Source organism: Anastrepha obliqua, chromosome 3 (genome assembly GCF_027943255.1).
Source record: "Anastrepha obliqua isolate idAnaObli1 chromosome 3, idAnaObli1_1.0, whole genome shotgun sequence".
Classification (NCBI taxonomy): Eukaryota; Metazoa; Arthropoda; class Insecta; order Diptera; family Tephritidae; genus Anastrepha; species Anastrepha obliqua.
In genome coordinates, this window is record NC_072894.1 from 24500062 (window position 1) to 24525065 (window position 25004).

Consider the following 25004-nt stretch of genomic DNA (forward strand, 5'->3'; position numbering starts at 1 on the left):
ACCCGCCCACACTCAACTCCTTGTGATTGTGACCTTTTCATGGCGCTCCTTCTTTTTTACAGACGCTACGCGAAAGTGTGAATTTCATTGAATTTTAATGAAAACAAAAGGCTTGAATGCGTTTACCCTACCGTTCGCGCACAAAAGTATGCCTCGAAATAAGGGTGTCTTACACCCATCCAAACAACTTCTCCAACTCCTTTCAAACTCAGCCGCTGCAAACTCATTATTTAAGCCATTTTCTATTAAGCAAAACGTCAAAATATGCTATTAAACAAGTCATTATGGTTGAGTGAAAATCTCGAATCTCACACCAGCTACTTTGAAAGGGATGCTACAACCAAAAATTACGTCTACACAGCAGCGGCTAATCCAAGTGGCGCAGGTGTGTGCATGTGGAAATGGCTGCGCATTTGTTGTTGATTTGATAAACATGCCAATTTAAAATGTAAGACTACGTCGGTCGGTCGTCTGGACGCGGAAGCATTGTCTGCTTAATTCCGCCGTATATTTGCATTTAATGATCATTTGTTGTTGTTGATACTTAAATTTTACACCATTCTTGACTTCTATGGCTCTGTTCTCGACTTTCTCCCACTTGGTATTCATAAAATTTGCACTTATACTTTGTAATAAAGTTTATTTTAACGATACAACTTTCGATGCAAATACCGTTATTCATGCCGAAATCAAAAATATATTAAACTAAAATATATTGTTGCACTTACTTTGCTTACCCTTTAGGATCTAATAAAAACTAAGTGAAATGATGCCATTAACTGTTATGGCAGATTTTGTGGGTCGTTTACCTTTACTGAAATTATTAAAAAAGTTTTAAAAACCCTCAAAGTGTTGTATACGAGGTGTGTCCGAAAAGTATCGCGAATTTTGTGTTTTTTTCAAAAATTATTTATTTATTCATTAATATAATATCTATTTTGTCCCCTTCCAAGTAATCCCCATGAAATATTATGCACTTGTGCCAACGTTTTTTCCAATCTTCGAAGCACTTCAAAAAATCATTTTTTTTTATCTTGTTCAGCTCCTCCTTCGATGCCGTCTTTATCTCATCAATCGTAGCGTAGCGTCGTCCTTTCATGGGCCTCTTCAGTTTCGGGAACAAGAAAAAGTCACACGGGGCCAGATCCAGCAGGAGCCAATTTTTGTTCTTCCACAAATCCGGGCGTATCTGGTCGATTGCTTGGCGCAAATTGCGCATAACTTGCAGGTAATATTCCTTATTGACCGTTTTACCCTGTGGCAAGAACTTTTGATGCACAACGCCCCTGCAATCGAAGAAAACGGTAAGCAAAACTTTTACATTCGACCGAACTTGGCGCGCTTTTTTCGGCCTTGGTTCGTGCGGCAGCTTCCATTGAGAGGATTGAGCTTTGGATTCCACGCCATAATCATAAACCCACGACTCGTTACCAACTGGAGCAAATTTGGGTCGTCGCGGACAGAGTCCAACATCTCATTAGCAATGTTCTTGCTAGTTTTGGTACGAATTTTTCGACCCGTCTCATGCCCAAATCATTGAAAAAAATCGAATGGCACGATCCAATCGATATGTCTAGGTCCTCAGCAACTTCTCTAACGGTGATTCGACGATTGGTCAATACCATTTTCTTCCCTTCATCAATTTTTTCGTCTGTTGTTGAAGTGCTCGGGCGTCCAACACGCTTTTCGTCGTTCACATCTCCTCGGCGCTCTGAGAACATTTTGTACCACCGATAAACGTTGCTTTGGTAGCTAGTAGCTTCTCCGTATGACACAGTCAACATTCGGAATGCATCCGCGCACTTAATTTCGTTTTTCACACAAAACTTAATACGGGTTCTTTGATTCATCTTTTTGAATAGGTAAAAATCGAAGGCGAGCCGAAACACGTGCAAGCAAAGCAGCTGTCAACGATTGACTGAACATTCAAAATGGCCGAACTCGTCGGCATGAGTACCAACATATCGCCACAAAAAAATCGAAATTCGAATATACGTAAAATTCAAAATTCGGGATACTTTTTGAACACACCTCGTATTGCGGAAAATCGTAAAGAAAAGCTAAGAGAAGGAAGTCCGAGATTTTTAGACTTATGTGCATATCTTGTGAGGATATTTAAAAACAAAAAAAACAAAACCGCAATAAAAAAGTTGATCAGATTGGAGGTACTTTTTTCCAATAGGGTTTTTTGACAGATCACGCGTGACTACTATCAAGCTAAATATATAATTTTTTCAGTATTCATTGACATTTCATCAGGGAAAAACTTACACCTCAAGAACAATAAATCGTAGGTACAATTACGTAAATTGTGAAAAGTGTTCATCGCGCTCAGGCCAACAGGTGTTCATGAGTCCCATTTTTGGCTTGATGGCTACGTCAATAAGCAAAATTACCGTATTTGAGCTGAAGAGCAACCGGAAACCAGTCAAGAACAGCCATTACGTCCATTGAAAGCAACCATTTGGTGCAGTCTATGGGCTGGAGGCATCATCGGCCCATATTTCTTCAAAGACGAATCTGGCACCAGTGTAACAGGGAATGGCGATAGCTATCACGCAATGATACTCGTAAGCCACTATTTGTTGCCGGAAATTGAAGCCTGTGATCTCCACAACATTTGATTCCAACAAGACGGCAGCCAGCGCTACTTGCCATACAGCCCGTGAAACAATGGCTTTACTGCGTCGTCGTTTCGGCGAGCAATTTATCTCTTGTCTCGGATCAGTGGATTGGCGCTTTTGGACTTTTATTTGTGAAGGTATGTTAAGTCTAAATGCTTTGTAGATAAATCAGCTTCGATTGAGGTATTGGAAGTCAACATTACTAAAGTTATTCACGAGATACCGACCGAAGTCCTCCAGCGAGTCAGTCAAAACTGGTGTTCACGTATGGCCGAATTGCGACGCAGTTTTTTTTCAATTTAAAATCCGATACCTCTCAGTTGATCGCCCTTTATATATAATTGGAGCTTATACCTTTTATATGATGCTTGGTTGAGCTCCTCTTCCAACAATTTGTGATGTGTGTCTAGATGTTTTTCCACAATTTTACGCCACCTCTGATTGGCAGATAATTTTTTTCATGGGGATCTTTTTCGGCGCTGAAATACACTCAGAGGTTTGCCAAAAACTGGGGGGCGACTGCTTAAAAAAAAACTTGTTCTGTCAATTGGTGTTCTGTGCCAGGAATTTCAAACCTGAGCGCTACCGAATGCCACGGACAGATGTGAAATGAATACATTTATAAATCGATTTCTTTCCTTTTGCAATACAGTATACAGAACAACTGACCTACAAATCAATTGGCAGCAATATAGATGCAGATGAGTTTGTTAACTATACGACTGAGTTCCACAATTCGTTAGATATCCCAGGGATGTCACCATACATTTTGTCACTCAAATTCCCTATTTTACGAAACATAAATCAGTCTATACTGTCCTATGGAACAGGAATGCCGTGAAGAAATCGATGCCCAGCATCATCGAAGTATGGTTTTTGGTCTATAGGAAAACAAGCAGCCAAAATGGGCATACCTCACAACACACACTGTCACAATTGTAAGCAACCAGAGAAAAAGAAAACGATTTTCCATTTCGTCTGCCCTGCATTATGGAAGAAGAGAATGTCAACCTTTTGTAAACCACTGTTCGGCGTCATTCAGGCTTAGACATCAATAGCCTAATAAGGTTCTTAAACCGTATATACAGGATATAGTCATGCATAAAATAACCGTTAAACATGTTGGTAACGCGGATGTGGCAACAAAATTGGATGAAACGCCACTTTAACCAACAAAGCAACCATCATCGAACCATCCAACCATTCTCAATGGTAAATCAAGAGAGGAAGATGTTCTGATTACAAGCAGCGACATCATCTCAAATGACATGCCTATTGATTTCGAATGCTTGCAGTTTCCCGTTCGCCTTGCTGTCTCAATGGCCCGTATTTTCCTCACAACCAATTCTATCTGGCATGCTTCCGGGTGGGAAGCCCGAAAAATTTATTTATTTTTACATAAATTGCAAAAAAAAAATGGTATACCCAAAAGCACTGGAATGAAATATCTTTAAAAAAGTGTTTATATTAGCGCAGCAATGCAAGCCGGATACGCTATTTATAAATAATATTAATAGGCTTTAATTACTTCAATTACCATACTCAGTGGAAATTAATTGTGATTGACTCTTTTCTAAAGGTTTCTATAACCCTTTATTAAAACTAGCCAAGGTAAAAGTATTAGCATCAATTTTAATTAAGTTCAATAAGTTGGAGTTCAGGCCATCTAAACTTTTGCCTACAATAACTAAGATTTTTCCACTAAGCCATGACAATATAAGTACTTATAAATTGACATTTTAAAATGGCTTCGATAATCTTTGAAAAAATAAGAGTTTTAGATAAATTTATTGGCAATAGGGAATTCGAGTGTCAATCGAATGAGTAAAATTAAAGACATGTCATTATAGATGAAGCCTAAAGGTTTAATTGCAAGTCTATTTGTAACTAATTGAAATGCATTCTCCACCTGTCGGAAGTAATACGAATAGTTTGAAAGTAAGAATTTGGCCTCTCACTCAACTTGTCAGTAATCATTAGAAATATTGGTGGTTAGAAGCTTTTATGAAATTTACATACTCACTTACTTATGTACATGCTTACATACTTTCATGCTTAGATACTTGCATACTTATATACTCACATACTTGTATGTGCAAAGGCAATAAATACACTGGTGGAAAAGAAAACAGAGACAAGAGCGATTTGCAACTCTTACGTGTAAATATATTTTAACTGACCGTTCAATCAAAGTCGCATTACATACCTTAACAAATTGCTTTCAAAAACTGTTCAGCTTCTCAGTGTTTTTAGAACATTGAACTGTGGCACGCTCGTAACACATGGGCTGAAAAGTCCTTGGCCTGACAAAGAATTTTTGTTCAAAAATAGTTTTATTCATCAACTGAATTTCCATCAAGAAGAACGCAATCATTCCAACACCACTCGAACATTTAAAAACAACTTTTGTAAAACGAATTAACTTTTGCCTCAAAACAAGCCTCAGTTTTAGCGATAACCGTTAACCTCTTCATTCGAACGAAATTTCGTACCGGCGAGCATTTTTTCAGGTCTTCGAAGTAATCGCTGGGAGCCAAATATGGTGGATGTGGGAGCACTTTGAAGTTCAATTCATGTAATTAGTTTTGCCACTGTTTTGATTCATCAACACATTCTTGTTTTTGGTCAAGAGTGAGCAAACGCAACACCCACTTTGAACAGAGTTTTCTCATTAAGTCATTTAGTCATATGCTCATGCAATATAAAGCCAACACTTCTTTTGATATCTTTACAATGTCAAGTAACTCACGCTACTTCACTTTTCGATCATTCGAAACGATTTTGTGTATTTTTTGGATGTTTTCAGGGGTTGCTGCCTCATTTGGAGTTCACTGCGTTTTACATCATCGGTGTCTCTATAACCCCGTTTAAAGTCAGCAATCCATCGTTTTATTGTTGTTCTGAAGGAGCGGAGTGCCCATAACACTTTTCAAGTCATTGCTTCGCTTGAACGGTATTTTTTCCATCAAGAAGCAGTGTAAAATTAAAACACGAAATTATTTTTGATTCATTATCTTAAAAAGAACAAAAGTAGGGTCACTCTTAGCATAATAACTTCACGAACTAATGAATAGAATATCATGAAATTTTAACAGCTGTCTTTTTAAGGTTAGTACTAACTGCAACAGAAGTGAATGGAATAAAACCAGGGCCATCTATGTGCTAAGCTTGAAACTTTTCAGCCCATGTGTTATTTTTATGGAAAGAACTAGAAACAAATCAAATTAACTTTGCGTTTTTCATTTGAAATGTAAGTAAGCCATTTATTTTCCATTTAAACTTAAAACATACAAATGTTCTCGCTGTTTTAGACAAACTTTATACAAAAATAGCAAAAATGGGCAGAAAAAACAATTCATTTCAATTGAGAAAATGATAAAATACTTATAAAATGAAAGGAGAACCATGAGCCAAATTGTCAGAATAATAAAGTGCTTCAAAAAAAAAGGTATTCACAGTTGTCTATGCATATGTAAAAAAACAGAAACACAGGGGCAGAAAGCGGAAAATCACAGTGCATCAGAACAAATCGACAAATCAAAGAAGATCCATTCAGCAATGCTGAGGAGATAAAGAAAAATATGCAGTTGGAAGTGATAACCGAGCAATCAGATATAGGTTAAAAGAGGCAAGTTTGCCGACAAGAAGTCCAAGAAAAAGTCCATTATTTTCCAAAGAGAGTATCACCCAGAGACTTTCCTTTGTGTTACAGCATTTTTATCGCAAATATTGGTTATATGAGTACAGGGTGGGCCATATAGCGTTAGCTTTTTGAACCACCTATTTTTTTGAGAATGGTAATACAAATGACATGTCAAATGTGTTCATAATTTACTTAAAGGTTTGACATTTACGACATGGGACGCTATACGCTTGAACAAAATTGGGAAACATTGAAAACCTATTTCCAAAGTGGTGAGTCTTCTTCTTTTTTTCTGATTTTCAGATCGGTGGCTACGTCAATAAGCAAACTTGTCGGATTTGGGGCTCAGAAAATCCACATGTTACTGTAGAGAAGCAAATGCATTCACAACGAGTCACTGTTTGGTACGGTTTTTGGTCTGGCGGCATCATCGAGCCATTTTTTTTCGAAAAGCGAGAAGCCGCGATTACAGTAAATGGCGAGCGTTACCGTGACATGCTCAACGAGTTTTTTCCAAAAATTGAAGAGGATGACATGGACGACATTTGGTTTCAACAGGGCGGTGCAAATTGTCACACTGCCAAAGTTACGCTCGAACTTTTGGCTACCGTTTGGTTTGAAAACCGAATAATCAGCCGAAATTCCGATATCAATTGGCCGCCTCAGAGATGTGATTTAAGCCCGTTGGACTATTTTTTGTGAGGAGCCGTTAAGGACAAATGCTATGCGAACCATCCACAGACGATTGATGCTTTAAAACACGAAATCGAAGTTGCCATTCATGAAATTAGAACCCAAACTATCGAAAATGTGCTTAAAAATTGGGTTGATCGAATTGCCTACTGTAAAGCCAGTCGTGGCAGTCATTTGAACAATATTGTTTTTCATTCATAAATGACAATGTTTAATCTTCAAAATAGAAGAAAAAGTTTGAAAAAATATTGATTAGTTTTTTTTTATAGCCGATTCGAAAAGTGAGTTTTACATGGCCCACCCTATATATCGAATGGTCCAGATGAAACCAAGATAGATTTGTTCTGATCCGTTGGAGAATGTTACGTGCGATCCTTGAGGGGCTAGGGGTAGTCAGAATTTTCAAAAAATCGGATTTTTTTTGTATTTTCTTAAAGTATAATATCTTAAAAATATTGTGCGAAAGTTTTAAGTGAATCCGACAAATACTTTTCGAGTTATTAAACAATTAACAAAGGGCGTTCGGAAGCTCCACAGCGTTCGAGAACCAAAGAGCTGGATGCTGCAAGTATGAAAGTGGCAGATAAGGCCGCTAACGTTAAAACTAGAGAAGGTAGAATGCTATCTAGGCAACAGCAAATCGATATTTTGGAAGAACTATTACATGGCCCATGAATAGATGACCCAGTGTAAGTGCGAGATGACACATGCGTTTTACTCAAAACCATGTTTTCATTATTGTAAAATAAAACAATTCACTAGCAAAAAAAACATTATTGAAAAATATCATTTTTTCTGGCCTCTGTCTACCCCTAACCAAAAAAAAAAAATCAGATATGGTGGTGGATCAATAATGTTACGGGACTGGTTTTCTGTTTGCGTGTAGGTCCAATTTTTTTGATTGAAGGCAAGATGTGCGCCACGAACTACACATTTATTTTAAATAGAGCAGTGCTCCATTTGCTAGAGTTGAGTTGCTTATGAAGTTAATACATTTTTAACATATCCTACAGCATTTCTAATAATGTACTGCAAAGTGTAAGAGAGCTTAAGGTTCTTGGAACCGATACGAAAATTTTCCTCCAGTGGGCACATACATTTTATTCTTTCAAAATCGTATTCGGTTCTAGGTTTCACTCGTCGCAATGCATCTGAATTTTCTGACCCGTATAGCTATAAATAAGTCGCAGCCGAATGGGCATTCGGAGAATGAAGCTTCGAATCAACATGAGACACCATGAAACAAGCAACCTAGCTAACCTGACCTAACCTAACCTAATATTAATAATTTTTTGCGACTGGTTTTTCCCTGTAACAGGAAGTAGATGTTATTCTGCATTATTTGTTTGTTTCTATTATATTTTCCAATTAGCATACTAGGTTAGGTTAAGTTAGCCATGTTGCTTATCTAAGACAAGACACTCGGTGGTTCTAAGCCCCGTTGTGTATTGAATTTGATTTCCAAAAAGTCAAATTGGGTCTGATGATTGTTTTGCACGCCCATTGGCATTTATACGGTTCAAGACCCAATTTTTTGTCAAATGTTCTTTTACAGATAAAGAGGGCATTAGAAACTTTCTTCATCCTTTCCTCGCTGTTCATTTCTTTCCTTTTTCCAAGAAAGCTTTGAATCCAGAATTATGTCAAGATACTTGGCTTCGTTTTATGGGGCTAGTGTTACTCTATTAATAGACGGTAACTGAAAACTCGTTATCTTATATCTTCTAGTGAACAGAACTAGTTCTTTCTAGGCTGGGTCAACCATTAGACCGTTTGAGGTCACCCACTTAGACAATTACCTTAACTCTGATTGCATGAGCCCGCTGATAGCCGAGAGAAACTTCCCTGTCATCAGGATGACTACATCATCCACATAAGCTACTATCTTGATCCGTTTCTTGCTCATAGTAATAATCAATTCATTTTAAAACTAGTTTCCGCAATTACGGCGTGGTGACACCCCTTTTGGGATTCCTCTGGTAACTGTTTTTCCTAGACTAGTAATACCTAAAATCGCAGTGATTACTCTGTTAGACAGCATCTGGTCGATCCATCGAATAATCTTTTCGTTCGTACCTATGTTCGTTAACGCTGAATTTATAGATTTTATATCAACATTCTTGAATGCTCATTCGAGAACCAGAAATGCCGCCATAGTGAATACCTTATTTTTCAAAGACTTCTCTATTATTCCAACAACTTCGTGCAGTGCTGTCTCTACAGTTTTAGCGTTCTGGTGAGCATATTGGGTATTGCTGAAGTTCTCGGTATTAAGAGTGATCTTGATTTCTAGATCAATCAGCCCTTCTAATGTTTTGAGTACAAACGAAGATAGACTAATTGGTCTAAAATCTTATTCAGTATTCCCCGCTTTGAAAATAAAGACCTCCCTGACTTTCCTCCATGAGTTAAGGATATTCCCTGAAAATAGGGATTCTCCAAAGATCTTATCTAACCATATATTGATCGTTCCCATTGACTGGTGTAACATCATTGGTATAATTCCGTCCAGTCCTCCTGACTTGTAGTGTTGGAAGGAGTTTACCGCTTGGGTTACCTTAGTCTCACAGATAATCTCTCTTGCAAGTTCATCTATCTGAATTTCAGAAGAGCTAGAACTTTGTGCATTGTTCGTCTATTTTTGGCATCCAGGGAAGTGTGTTTGTATGAGATATTCAAGTGTTCCCTGCTCTGTTTCTGTGTGCACGGTTCCTTGAAAAGACATTTTCTAAGTCTTCAAAACTCAGATGTGTCCTCCAATTCTTCACAAAATCTCATCCAGGATTCTTTCTTTGCCTTCTTTATTTCCCTCTTAAAGAAACTATTTCGATAGCAGTCCCAATCCTCTGCGTACTTTGACGCCTTTTCTGCCTTGTGAAGTCTTCTTGTTTCTCTTCATAGTAGTAGAGCTCGCTGGTCCACTATGATGGTTGGTTTTTCCCCTTTGGGCCTGCTTACTGGACAAGATTTACGGAATGCTTCATCTGTTGCAGATATCAACAAATTGACGTTAGTTTCCAAGCTGAAGTCGTTAGTTGTTTCCTCCTCTTCAGGGAGATCTAACTAAGCCATAAGCATTAATTGTTAATGAGTTTCTTGTTAACGGCTCACATAAATATTTTTGAAAAAAAAAGAAAATGCCAGAAATTGCCTTGTCTCTATTATTTATTCCACCAGTGTATATGGCCGCCAAAGTAGTCGGTCCAACCTAACTGAATATACTACAACATAAATATAATATATTGGAAAGAATTGCATACATATACATTAGGCCGGGTCGATTTGTGGGGAAGCAAAAAAATCGCCCATTGCTCTGTGAAAATCATATTCTAGGGATCAAAATAAGAAACTTTGCCGAAGGAACCATACCTCTAAAACGAATTCTGATGTCCCCCAATTTGGGTCGAACTTTTTAGTTTCTTTTCTACGAGTATAACTCACTTAAATTAATTTTTTCATTTACATATGTTCTGACTAAATAAATTTCTTAAGAGAAAAAATAGATATTATTATAAATAAATAATAAATGTTATTATACAATAAATAAATAAAAATAAAGAAAAAGCATAGCCATTTAGCCGATTTTTTCATGTAAAGGCCAAAAATGCTGATATTTTGAAATTGGGGGACATCACAATTCGTTTTAGAGGTATGGTTCCTTCGGCAAAGTTTCTTATTTTGATCCCTAGAATACGATTTTCACAGAGCAATGAGCGATTTTTAAATCGACTCGCCCTAATACACATACATACATGCATATTTCTGGTAGGGGCTTAAACAGACAAATCATTTAATCTAAATTTTATGTTGGCTGTCATGTCTACTTAAGTCAAAGTCCAGTGCATTTGGCAGAGCAACGTTGAAATATCGCTATTTGTGGAATTATTAAACGATTTAATTAGAATTTCATTCATAACTCTCAGTTAGAATTTAATGAATTAGTGTAGACATGGCGAACTTTTAAACTAAGTACGAAATTTCTTGCTGTGAATGCACTTTTAAACTTTAATAAGCTACTTTGTTTCACTTTCAAAAAACTTTGAGTAAAAATACTACGTTTTAATATTATATTTTTTACTTGCGTAGAACTTTTCACTCAACTCACCCAACTACCTAGCATCGCTCAGTCGAATACATTACTACACACATACACTCACTCCATTAATGAATGCCAAGCAACTGCAGTAGGCAACAGAAATGCATACTTGTGCATGTCGAACAACATGAGTTCGCTGTGACGCAGCAACCCTAACAGGCAGCCCACCCACTATGTATGATTTTTTGCCAATCTGCCAGCGCGCTCCATGATGCCACCCACATAGATGCACAGCTCAAATTTAGTTGATCCACAGTGATCGAGTGGCTGCCTGTGCTCCCCTGCCCCGCACCCCCGCAAAAGCCGCCTACCGTATAATAGAAAAATATCAAATGCAAACCGCAATAAACAAGTGAAAAATGTTAATCCCTCGAATGCCAAAGCGCGCACAAAATGTAAGTGATATCAGAAAAACAAAAAAAATGTAAAACACAGCAACGAATGCTGACAAATACATATGCACAAAAACAGAAGAAAATGGCCCACACATGTGTCATACCATAGTTATTTGTATTTTATTTAAATAATTTTCAATGAAAAACATTTATTCTCGCACATACTTTGAGGGTTAGTCACATTTTTTTTTTTATTAAATTTTTTTTTATATTTAGACCATTATACGACGGAAACCATTCGAAAACAGTCAATATATATTATAGTCCAAATATATTATGCAAATACGGCCATCCACATGGGTGGTCTGGTTAATTTAGCTCGGTTTCCCTAATGGGTCTTTGTTATTTTTCGCGTGCAATTTAGGTACTCAAATTCCAAAAAAGATACACATGGAAAAATTTTTATTAATTAAGGTGAAGAAACTCAAGTGAATAAAACTTAAAAGAAATACAATAAAATGAAAAAAAATGAAAGGAAAAGTAAGAAGTGAAAATAAACCGCTCCTTAAGATTTGGTACAAGACTACAAAGATTATATTGGGTTGGGGAATAAGTTGGTAGCGTTTTTATATTTTCTTTTATTTTACAACGATTTGTTTGCTGTTTGGCAAAGGGTAAGTATTCATGCGATAGAGCTATTTCTGTTCTACAAAACTATGTAAATTGTATTTTTGAGTTATTTAACTTTGTATTAGGTTTGAGGCTTAGAACTGGAATATCCAGGGGGCAAAAATAACATTTCAACACGATTCTCATTCACCTTCTTTCAATGAGATTTACTGAAAAATTGGTAGATTATGTGTCTCACGAGCTCAACGAAAAAAATAAAGAGAGCCGTCTTCTCAGCTTCTCGCCCGCCATCGATCAACAGGCGGTCTTAAAGAGTGCTTTTTGTACCGAAACGTCACTAGAGATAAAAAATGGTGGTTATACATCAGTATGAAGCAAAAAAGAAGTGGGAGTCGGCCAAAGCCGAGAGTCAAGCCAGATCTTCATCCAAAGAAGGTCATAATATGATCTTGGAGGGGCTGCAAGTCTGAGAAACGCTCGAAAAGTGTGCCACGGTCAAAAAGGAGCTCTACATTGCCCAGCTACACCGCGTGAATAAGGCTATTCGACTGGAAATGCCTGATCCACATGACAAAATCAGTTCCCTTTACGATAAAGCCAGTTCCGATCTTGAAGCAGAAATATATCTCGAAGTGACAAGAAAAAACCGGTTATTTTCTTCTGACACAGACTGTATGTGAAGTTTCATTTCAATCTGTCAGTTCAGTTTTTATCTATAGGGTTCGGCACTCGAAATGTAGCAAGCTTCAGATCCCTCGCTCAGCTGGTGCACGGGCTTCAGCTCTCTGTTAGTTAGCTAAATGACAGACCAGAGTATTGTTTATAAGCGAGCGGAAGCATTTTGCCGACTACATTGATGGCCTTTCGAATTGATTACCCTTCGAGTGCCAGACCCTGTACAAGCCATTTAGTATGGATGTGTCACAGTATTTTCTACAACAGAAAAAATCAAGTATGGTGCGGTGATTTAATTTTTATTTTTGGAAGGTTTAAAAGCAACGAATCTTAAAAGTGTGAAAGGACCTTTCGCCATCAATAAGTGCAGTAGGAAGATGGGTTGCTGAATTTAAACGTGATCGTACAGACCTTGAAGACGATCCACGTCAAAGTCGTGCAAAAACAGCAACAACACCAGATCGTAGAAAAAACTCAGGATATCGCATTGGAAATTCGTCGAGTGACTGAAAGAGATTTAACTAGTAGAGGCCCTAGACATCTCATTGGGCAGTGTAAGCAATATTTTGACGGGGGAATTGAGTTTCAGAACGGTGTGTGCAAAATGGGTGCCGCTTTCGCTAACAATGGAACAAACACACATTCGAATGCGACTTTCTCAGCAGCATTTAAAGTGTTTTCGAAAGAATAAAGTGGATTTTGTGCATCGATTCATCACTATGAATGAGACTTTTGTCTATCACCATGATCCTAAATCAAAGCAAGAGTGTTCGCTTAATTTTTTCATGATGTGAGAGATATTTTGTTTGTGGACTACTTCTAAATTGGTAAAACAATAAATTCTGAATATTATTGTAACCTTCAAGACCAGTTGAAAAGCAAAATACGTGAAAAAAGACCAAGTATAAAAAAGGGAAAAACTTTTCATCAAAACAGTGCAACGTTCAAAAATATAGAACATTTTGACAATGAGTAAAATCCATGCATTAAAGCTCGAATTGTTGGAGCATTCACCACTCACCGGATTTGGCCCCTAGCGACTTCCATTTGTTTCAGACCTAAAACAATGCATGTGTGGAAAGCGTTTTTCATCGAATGATGAGGCCATAACAGCTGTGGAAGCATATTTTGCAGCTCTTCTGGATTCTCACTTCAGGGATGCAATTCATAAATTAGAATTATGAGGCTGTACTGAAAAGTAAAGTGTAATTCAAACCAGATCTTAAATTATGTTTTTCTTATCGAGCCACAAAACTTATTGAAAAACCTAGTATGCATGTATGTATGTATATGCAATATATATTTCAAAGAAAATTCAAATTTTCTTAGCATCTGCATACCTATGTCAATGTGGTATATTCATGAGAATTGCGATCTTTTATTCTTTTACTCTTTCAATCGAGATCCCTTCATATTTTTCAGTGTAAATATGCAAACAATTCCACAAATAAGCATTTAACCCCACAAACCGCTTGCACTGCCGCTCGTTCAACTAGGTAACTGTATCCAGTATAAGCAATGCCCAGCGCCGGTGCAGAGTCCACTTAGTTCATTCCATGTTTGCCTCAGCCCAGCTCCCTCCCACCCACAACTCTGCTCGCACATTCGTGCGTGGCATACTCCCCAGTGTCCGGTGCAATTCAATCTAACGAGGTGTTTAGCATGAAATGATATGATAATCATAATTCCAGTCGCGCATTACAAATTTATTGTTGTATTTGTTGTTGCATTCGCAACAATAATTCCTGCAACAAACAGCAATCGCCTAGCAATTGTACGTATATGCATATGTGTGTATGTATGTAAACTCTCTTATGTATTTATTGTTGCTAACTGCTTTGTTGTGCGCCGATGAGAAATACGGTGGCATGCCATAAAGCAGCAAATAATCGCATTAAGAGGGAGGCATGCGCACCGAGAGACAGACGTGCAGACAAAGGCGAATGGAGTTGCGATTGCGACGAAGGCACTGGCTGATCGGCTCGTCGACAATGTTGGACCTCCAATGTTGAATTGTGGCACGATCATGTTGTTGATAGTCGTTTGTATTTTTTTGTTGTTGTTGCTAAAGTTGCAACGTTGCAACAAATGTTCATTATGGCAATTTCAATAGTTGCCGATATAAATTACTGCATTATGAGAGCGTGTGCGTGCACACAAGCAAATGCGCGGCGTGGGTGTGTGTCAGCGATTTGTAGTTGTAGATTTTTCTATGATACGAACGTAAAAAGTACAAGTGGCCTATTGTAAGTTAGCAGGATGGTCAGATTCGAAGACGACAAATGAGGAATGAGGTGCACTGAGGTGCAGGGCTCTCGCTGCACTTTATCAATGAACACATTTTTCACTGCGTGCCACTATCCGAAGTAAGCGTTTGTTGTGTGGCAATTTTCGTTGGACTTTGAGCGGCAGAGCAAAAAATAATAAATAATAAACAGAGGAAACGCGCCAACTCCGATGTCTTACTTCGTGTGTATGTATGTATGCATATATGTATGTATATATATGAGGCATACATATCTTACTGCTTAAAAATAAACACCGAAAGTATGCAGCGCCGCTGCAGCTTTTTATTGTAGGTGGCATATTTTGTTGCTATTATTGCTGTACGTTGCACATACCACTGTTACTTGGGTTGCATAATGCATACGAATACAGACGAATTGAGCGAAATGCTGGCTACTTGCCTGGCTCATACTTTATGGGTGTTGAAATTAGAGTAGCCCGCGGCGTGAATTTAATTGCCCATCATTGGCGTTGTAAAAACGCTTCTGTTGTAATTAGTATGCGTATCAGTAGCATACAGCGTTTAGCATATTTCACTGGCATTATAAAATAGAAAAAGAAAATATAATAATAATCATAGAATAGTTCAAGAAGCTATGGAAATATCGGCAAAACGAGAATGAAAATAAACAAAGTAAGGCGCTAAGAATTCTTTTGAAATTTCTATTAACGATATTTTGATTTACAGTATGTGTCAGAAAAAAGGAACCGCGATTATTCATGAAGTATAAAAGGTATATATTATATTTAAAATGAAATTACAGGAAAGTACAATTTGCAATTACTCAATAAGCGGCGTAGTATTCATCGCTGTCGAGTATAGCCTGGCATCTTCTTCATGCTTTGAACCAGCCTTTCTACGTAGCTCGTCGACAAACAGGACTAGATTTTGCGAACTTGACGCACGAGTTGCTTTGAATCATGGACCATTGGTCTTCCGGCAAGATGCGTTTTCATAGTTCCCACACATTTTCAATGGGGTCGGCGTCTGGGGACTGGAAAGGCCAGTCCAATACTGTGAATGTTTTTTTAGAGCAGTGGTTTTGATGATGTGGGACGGTAGGATATGTTCGCCTCCTTCAGTCGACGTTCGATGGCGTTGATACTCACATAAATTCCATTTTTAGCAAGAACTGATCGTGCTTGGCGTAGTCACAATGAAGGTCCCGCTTAAAAAGTTGGACGATTACTTTATCCTGTTTATTTGTCGCCACTCGCTTCAAGCCGCGCTCGGAAAAGTGATCTACATTTTTGTACACCTTATACCACTGATTCCACATCAGAACAAACTTTTTTAATTTCTTAATTAGGGGACTATTATGCAGCAAAAAGCAGAACGGAAAATCGAACGAAAGAAAAAAACCGACTCTTTTCTTCTGACATAGACGTTATGTATGTATACGTACATTAGCGATGCCAACCCCGAGATTTCCGAGATACCGAGATCTCGGAATCCGCATTTTTTTATAATTTCAAAAATCCCGTGATCAATCGATTCGCAAAACTGAGCAGTTAGCGTTGGCAACGCAGTTTTTTTGTAAAACAGCTGAGTTTGGGTAAAGTTTCACCGCACTTCATAAACTTTTTTACACAAGCAGGATTAAAGTTTTTATTGCCACTTTTTAATAAGTATTTAGGAAAAATACATTTAAAATAACTTGTTTAATTTAATTAATTCACAGATATCAGATAATATGCTTGGATTTTTTTCACATAAACAAAATCTTTATTAGAAATGGGCTAACAAAATATATCGGAAAACTATCTTGGTCTTCACGAAACTGTATAAACTAAAAATAAAGTATCATAGTAAGAATGCAAAAAAATTGCAAAGTCGTAAGACTTAGTGAATTATTAGTTACTTGCATCATATGGTTTTTGGAAATATATCGCTACTTTATTGCACTATATGGTTAAAATTATTGGGTTGAGGAATAAATTCATAGCGTTTTTATATTTTCTTTTATTTTAGAACGACTTGTTTGCTGTTTGGCAAAGAGTAAGCATTCATTGGAAAGAATTTTTTCTGCTCTACAAAACTGTGTAAATTATGTTTTTGAGTTACTTAATTTTTTATTAGTTTTGAGGCATAGAAATGGAGTACCCAGAAGGCAAAGATCAATCTTTTCGACACCCGCTCTTCTTTGCTTTTCATCGAGCTGCCGAAGCAGCCCAGGCCATTTTCGACGTGTACAGGTATGGAAAAGATGTCAAAGGCGAATCTACAGCATAGAAATGAGCTTACTCCCCAACCCAATAGATATCGTCATGCAATTTTTACATAGCATAAAAGCCTATTCCGTGGCCATTTCTGCATACTTATCTAAAAAAAATAATTTTTGTAATATATTATACAGGGTCCGACACTTGAAGTGTAACCAATTTAAAAAGCCATAAATTTAGTTTTTTACTTTTATTCAATTCATTATTCAATTAAGAATCAATTTACTTTTGCCCGATATGACTACCTTTGCCTAGACTATGGCCTTGAGACGGTCCAGAAACGAATCGCAAGTTGCCCAAATGTGACTTACAGGTATTTTGGCCCACTCGCGAGCAATAGCTTTTTTGAGCGCCTCGAGATTAATGAATCTTTTAGTTCGGACCTTGCTCTCCAAAATGTCCAAAGAGAATACAGGGTTTGATTGAAAAGTAATGAGCCTTCCCGCGCGGAGCGTCTGCCAAGCGATCAACCAAATCGGCTGGTGGGGCAAAATTATCGTTGGACCTTCCACTAGTAACCGGTCCCAGTTCGCTGGCAACAGCGGTGCAGTCAACATCGCTCCGCCCGTGAAAGCTGTTTTAAAAGTGTGTTAGGATTTTGCAGTGGCGAAAATGCAGCGATCGTTGGAGCAACGTTACTCGATCAAATTTTGCGTAAAGCTAAACAAAACGAGTACCGAAATTGGGCTACTCAAGGAGGCTTACGGGGACCAATCTCTGTCCAGTGCCCAGGTAAAACGGAGGCACAAGTCGTTCAAGGAAGGCCGGAAGAATGTCGAAGACGAACAGTGATCTGGAAGGCCTTTGACGACGCGAACAGACGAAGTTGTGAACCGCCTTCCTCTGCACCACTGCATTGGCCAAGATGGGGGTTGCAGTGCTTCACCACCCTCCCTACAGCCCAGACCTGTCCCCTCCGGACTTCTTCTTGTTCCCGCGCCTGAAAAGAAAGCTAAAGGGGAGGCGTTTCGACTCCATCGAGGCGATCCAAAAAACTGTGACAGCCGAATTGAACGCGATTCCGGCGGATGAGTTTAAAAAATGTTACCTGCAGTGGAAGGACCGCTACCAGCGGTGTATTGACGCTCAAGGGACCTATTTTGAAGAATATTAGTTGTATAAGCCAAAAGGTTTAATAAAACTGCTTAAAAAAATAAGGCTCATTACTTTTCAATCAAACCCTGTAATCTATCGGATTCGCGTCTAGTGAACTTGAGTGCCATTTTGTAAACGTTATGAAGTTCAGAACGTTGTTTTTTAGCCATTCTTGGTTCACTCGAGCTTTGTGAGACGGTACTGAGTACTGTTGAAACATCCATGGTCTGCCCGAAATGGACCGAAATGTGTGTCTGCCCACGGCTTCAAAGCAACCTCCAAAATACTTTCCCGTGGTGGCCAATCGATGACTCAAATTCTCGTGTGAACGGTTAGTCAAATAAACCCCATCGATTTGGGAGTTTACGAATTGCACAATTTTAAAAATTTTCTCGTCAGAAAACAAAATGTTCGGAAATTGTCCGCTTTCGGCCAAGCGAAGCAACTCCTTCGCTCTCTCAAGTCTGACTTGTTGCTGCTTTGGTGTGAGATCATGCGCCTTGTGGATCTTGTAAGACTTGACTTTGAGATCATTTTTCAGTATGCGGCGGATGCTTCGGTAAGATATTTTCTTCTTGAGTTCCTTCGCCATTTGATTGGCGCTTCGTCGGGGATTTCTCTCAAGTCGCTTCTTCACTTTTTGAACCATTTCATGTGGCGTTGCAGTCTTTTGATTACCACCTTCATGATGTTTCGCGATGCTACTAGAATCACTGCTCGAGCTCACGAAGAATCGCTGGTTGTGATTTTCCAGCCAAATATAATGCAATCACACGTGTACGTTTGAAATCCATTACTGATTTTCTTTTTTCGCGTTTACTATCGGAAAAAAATCCTCGCACGCGCTTGTAGACAATACTCTGGACTGTCAGTTAGCCAACTAACAGACATCTAATGTCGGTGCATCAGCTGCGCGAGCGATCTGAAGTTGATTACTTCTTCTAGTGCCGGAGCCTGTAACGCCATTGAACACACCTGATAATATTTCGTCCAGTTGTTTCTTCCAGCTAAGTAACATCACTGTTGCGTAGATGGCTGTAGTGATCGATATCTCGTAAAGTATCCTTCAAGCAATTTAAAGTGTATGCTCGTTGTCACGACGACATCACTACACTACAAAAATTCGTTTGCCGTATTTTTTTTTTTTTGTTCCATACAGTTGTGAGTTACAGGGTGTTACCGATAGAAGAAAATTCGGTACATTTTACCTTTCTTCTTTGATAAGAGCGAAAATGCATGTCAGGCCGCTGAAATTGTGAATGGGGCTTATGGTGCCAATACTGTAACAGCTAATTATGTGCAATTTTTTTTCACCAATTCCGTTCAGGCGTTTTAGATGTTAAAGAAAATGTCGAAAAAGTCGAACTCTTCTTTGAAATCACAGAAATAATCGAAATTAACCGGTATGTTAGTAGTCGTAGCATCGCTCAGGAGCTAAACATCGTCTATAAAACAGATTTAAGCCAGTTGCGTACAGATTTTACGCAAAAATAATGAATTTCGTTTTTCCCAAAATAATATATTAATAATAAAAGACATTGCCTTAATTAGCTTGAGAAAATTTCTTTTATATTCAGAAATACAGCGCGCTTTAAAAAAAAATTATCAATAATTTCATGGAATTGTTCTTTAATTAAAAACCCTTAAATGCATCTTACTTCTTTTTAAATCAAATTGTTTTCAAACAGTAAAAATTGCACAGACTAACCAGTTCGTTGACATTTGCATCGGATGGGATACAGATTTGAACTTAAATGTATGTATGTGTGTATGTGTATGAACGGTTATGAATAGTATCTGAGAGCTCCTATAATGAAATAATTAACTCAGCGCTTTTGCATTATGTTTTATTCCCCTTTTTTGCCAAATACTCAAAAACATGCGCCGAGTACCTATGTGCATATACATGTACGAGTACTTTTCTGTATATGAAAAGATTTTCTTTTTTTTTTGTGGCGCTACAAACAACAGTCGCTGCGACAACAATGACAAAATCCAAACATGACAAACAGGAAATGAAGCTACAACGGAAATGCCGAACAAACAAAAACCAACGAAATATTTTCTGAATTTGTAATGAATATGATGGCGATTGTGGTTGACAAGGCGAGTGCCGAGAGGCGGAGAAGAGATGGGTAACTCGATGCTGAATGGCGGCAAATACTGCGAAAAACTTTTGCAAAAATATCTGCACGGACAAAAAAGCAAAAGCAAATACGCATACATGTATAGAACATGAGTGCATATGCACACTTTTGCAACACATGCACGCATACACATGCAAAAACAAAGAAAAAATGTTACCTCAGCAAATAGTAGTTATTATCCTTGGAACCTTGCTGTTCTATTCACAAATACAAATGCATGCGTGCACATGTGTGCGCTTCACGGTGGGTGGAACCATTCAAAACAAAGCTCAAATGCATGCATACACTCACACATGCATTCGCACTTACCTACACACACGCACATGCATATCGACAAAATCCTTATGAAAATTGTTTTGTTTCGCGCTTTTATTTATTTGTTTGTCGGTTATTTTTTGTTTTTTTTTCTGGTTTTGCAAATGTTAACTCCCCAAGACCACTGCGATGAAAAATCTGGAAATTAAAAAAGTTTTCCTTTTTCATATCCATACGCAGCTATGTCCAAAACACAAATGTGTTTATAGTATAGTCGTAATGTGTACAAATTGCAGAGGAATCTGCTTACTTTTTTATATCAATACATTTGCTAATACAAAAATACCCATATTTTCGAACAAAACAATTAAGCATTTTGGAAAAGTGTTCGCAAGGTTGAGGCAAAAACAACTACTACATTAAATGTTTAAACTGCAAACCATTCCGTGCGTACATAAGTACTAGGTGCGACTAATAAATAACGAGACCGAAGCTGTAAGACATTTTATTTTAAGGCGAGTGGTCTTTCTGTGTTATAGCATAGACAGATGGTGGCGTTAATCGAGATGAACAACTTAGTTCGGAATTATCTCAGGAATTAAGTGCAACTAAGCCGCATCAACTACTAGACTTAGTTCCCATAATTTAAGCGGGTTAGGGCAATTTCCGATGGCAAAACTGCCGAAAAAGGTCAGTTAATAGAATATCTATTGTAAAATAAAAAAAAAAAACTTTTAAAAAGAAGAACAAGAACGACTGAAAACATTCATTGCAGTATTAGCCCAGTATTGTTACTTATGAAGCGAATGAAAATATAGGCGAATTAAGCAGTCTCGAATACTGGATGCGAATCGCTAGCGAATTTGCCACAAAATGGGGCACGCGTGTCGAAAATTAATTTTCTGTATCGCTTCACTATTACTGTCAAAATTTGGCTACTACTTATTCTTATATAATGCATTTAATAATTCCTAGATAAAAGCTATAGAAAAAAATTGCAAAAATGACCACAAAATAGCGCACGAGTGTCGGATATTAATTTTCTGTATTGCCATTGGCAAAAAACCTACATTCGTTTCGCCATTACTGTCAAAATTTGGCTACTGCTTACGGCGCATTAAGTACTGAAGGTGCCATTAAAAAACAGCTACTTTACTCTGAAGCAATACGAAAAAACTCCCGGAATTGTGGAAAAAAATGCATGGCTTTTGCATCATGATATTGCACCTGCTCTCCCATCTTTGCTTGTGAGAGGTGTTTTGGTCAAAACCCACACCGTCATCATGCCTCCGCCACCATATTCACCAATTTTGGCCCCCTGCGACTTTTTCCTGTTCCCAAGATTGAAGAGGCCCATGAAAGGACGGCTTTTTGCGACGATTGAACAGATAAAAAACGCTAGCAAAAGTGTATTACATGTGAGGGGGACTACTTTGAAGAAGATAAAATAGAAATTGATGAATAAATAAATATTTGTTGAAAACCATAAAAATACACTTTATTTTTTGAACACACCTCGTACATCAGTGATGCCATATCAAGTGATCCAAATATGGTATTTTGGACACAGTCCCAAATTTTCTAAACATTGGTTTTTTTTACAGGCTTGAGTTTGAAAGAAGTAAACTGAAACAATTTTGACAGACAATTTTTTGAAAGTTTATAATTTTGACACTTATCAATCAATTTGGTATAGAGTTTTTCAAAGGTCTTTGGTTGTTTTTAATATTTAATTATTTATTTTTTTTTTTAATATTTTTTTTAGAATAATTTTTTTACTTTAATTATTATTATTGTAACTTTTTAAATAATTAGTAATTAACTTAATTTTTTTATTAAAAATTTGTGTCTAATAAATTTGGTTTTGTCAGTTTTAAAAAACACCTCCTTCAGATCTTTTTCGTATTTTTTTTTTTCATTAATATCCGAAATTCAGTAAACCCCTCGATTAATACTGAAATGTCGTAAATAAGTAAAAAAAAGGTCTACCCTGTGCCTACTTATAAAGCAATCGTGCAGTGGGGCCGATACCTTATTACGAACGAAAGTGATGGTTGGACTGACTTTTTTACAGAACGAGTTGTACTGCATTCGACAGAGACAATGATTTCTTACAGACTATTTAGCAATTATAAGAACATAAGAATATAAATAAAAATTGTCTTAACCAAAGAAAAATCAAGATCGGCAGATGTTGAGTTTTGATTAAATTCGCAAATAGCCCTTCCAATAGGTGCATTACGGGCATAATAGCCACACCTCGTAAATAAATATATTTATTAATGTGCACTAATGCAAAAATTCCTCTGAGTATTCGTTTTTTCACAAATGGCAGAGATTTTGGTTTCCGTTTATCTTTTGATGTATAGGAAAGTAAAAACCTCCTCTACGTATTTCATATCACTTGCACACAGACCGCGTACATGTACACTCAAACACGCTCACACAAGGAAATACAGTAAAAACTTCATTATTGGTACATTTGTGTATTAATTTGTTCTTGCTATTTCAGTATTATTGTCACTATCAATCGTTAAGCTCGAAACTAAAAAATGTTTATGTTACTAAAGGTATGTATCTGCTATTGGCACAACTTCTCGAATAAAGCGATTTGTGTAAACAATTTCAGCAGAACTCACTTTTAATAGGTCCTACCAATGAAAAAAGAAGCTTTTACCTAAATTTTGTGTCGCTTTCAATGGGTTTTGTTAAAACAATAACTCATCTTCTATGTACATCTTGCCGATGTCTTACAGCATTTCTCATTCTTTGTTGCGAAGCTTGGATGAAATTAAAGTTGTCGGCTATATTTCTACGAGTAACTTTTCATTTATTGAGCATATCCTATGATATGAAAGTACCGAGAATGTTTAAATAAAACAAAACAGAGTTAAAGTTCAGGAAAATTTATTTTATCTCCTTCAAAATATGACCCATCTGAAGCAACACACATGTGCCAATGTTTAACCCAGTCCTCCATGCACCCCTGGTAGGCTGACGAAGGGATGGCCTTCAGCTCCCTCGTCGCATTTTCTTTGATTTCCTCTATCGACGGAAATCTCCTTCCGCGAAGTGGTAACTTCAACTTGGGAAACAAAAAGAAGTCGTACGGGGCCATATCAGGTGAATACGGTTCTTGGGCTCGGTGCGATGGCTCATCATGCAAAATCCAAGAATTGTTTGCCCACATTTCCGGCCGTCGACGTACTGCATCTCTCAAACGCTTCAAAACGAATAAGTAGTGACAGATGTGTGTCTTACAGTCCTACCAACATAAGAAAAAATATGGACCGGTTCCCACGTGCGCGGTTCGTTTAAATTAAGCATTCCCAGGAATGATCATAGGGTATAAATCATATTATCTTGAAAGCCTACTCGGTATTAGAGTTTGTGCGGCGAAATAGTTCCAAATTTACTGATTCTTATGCTCTACATAGAATTATTATATACGTACCTTGTTCGTTTCAATTTGAAATGCAGGAGTCGAAGTCATAAAATCTATTGGGTTGGGAAATAAGTTCGTCGCGTTTTTATATTTTCTTTTATTTTGCAACGATTTGTTTGCTGTTGAGCAAAGGGTTCATTCGATAGAACTATTTCTGCTCTACAAAGTGTTAATTGTATTTTTGAGTTTTTTAACATTTTCGACCACTGCTCTTCTTTGCTTTTCGTCGAGGTCAAAAAGCTGCCGAAACAGCCCGGGACTTTTCCGACGTGCATGGAGAGTGAGTTTACAGCACGGAAATGGTTTGCAAAGTTCAAAGATGGTGACTTTGGCGTCGATAAATGAATTGCGATCATAAAAATGATTCTCAGTCAACTTCATTCAATGGAATTTACCGAGCATCGAGCAACAAGCGGTCATAAACAGCGTCACGGGAGATGAGAAATGGTCCCTATACATCAATATGAAGCAAGTAAAGGAGAGAGTCAAGCCGGATCTCCATCCAAAGAAGATTATGATATGTATATGGTGGAACTGGAAAAGCAAACTGCACTGAAAAAGAATGTATGGTGCACTGGGAAATGCTCGAAAATATTGCCATGGTCAACAAGGAGCTCTACCTTGTCCAGATATACCGCGTGAATGAGGCTATTCGTCTGAAAAGACGTGATTTACATGGTCAAAAAATACTCCCTCACTACCACGCCACGTCCCATGTGACACAAGTCGTCAAAGCCGCACTCCTCACTCTACTGGGAGGTCCTTTAGCATCCGCCGTATTCTCCGGACCTTGCAAAACCTTCGAAGACGGTGAATTGGAGGCGTTGCTTAATAAGGACCCGTGTCAAGCGCAAGAA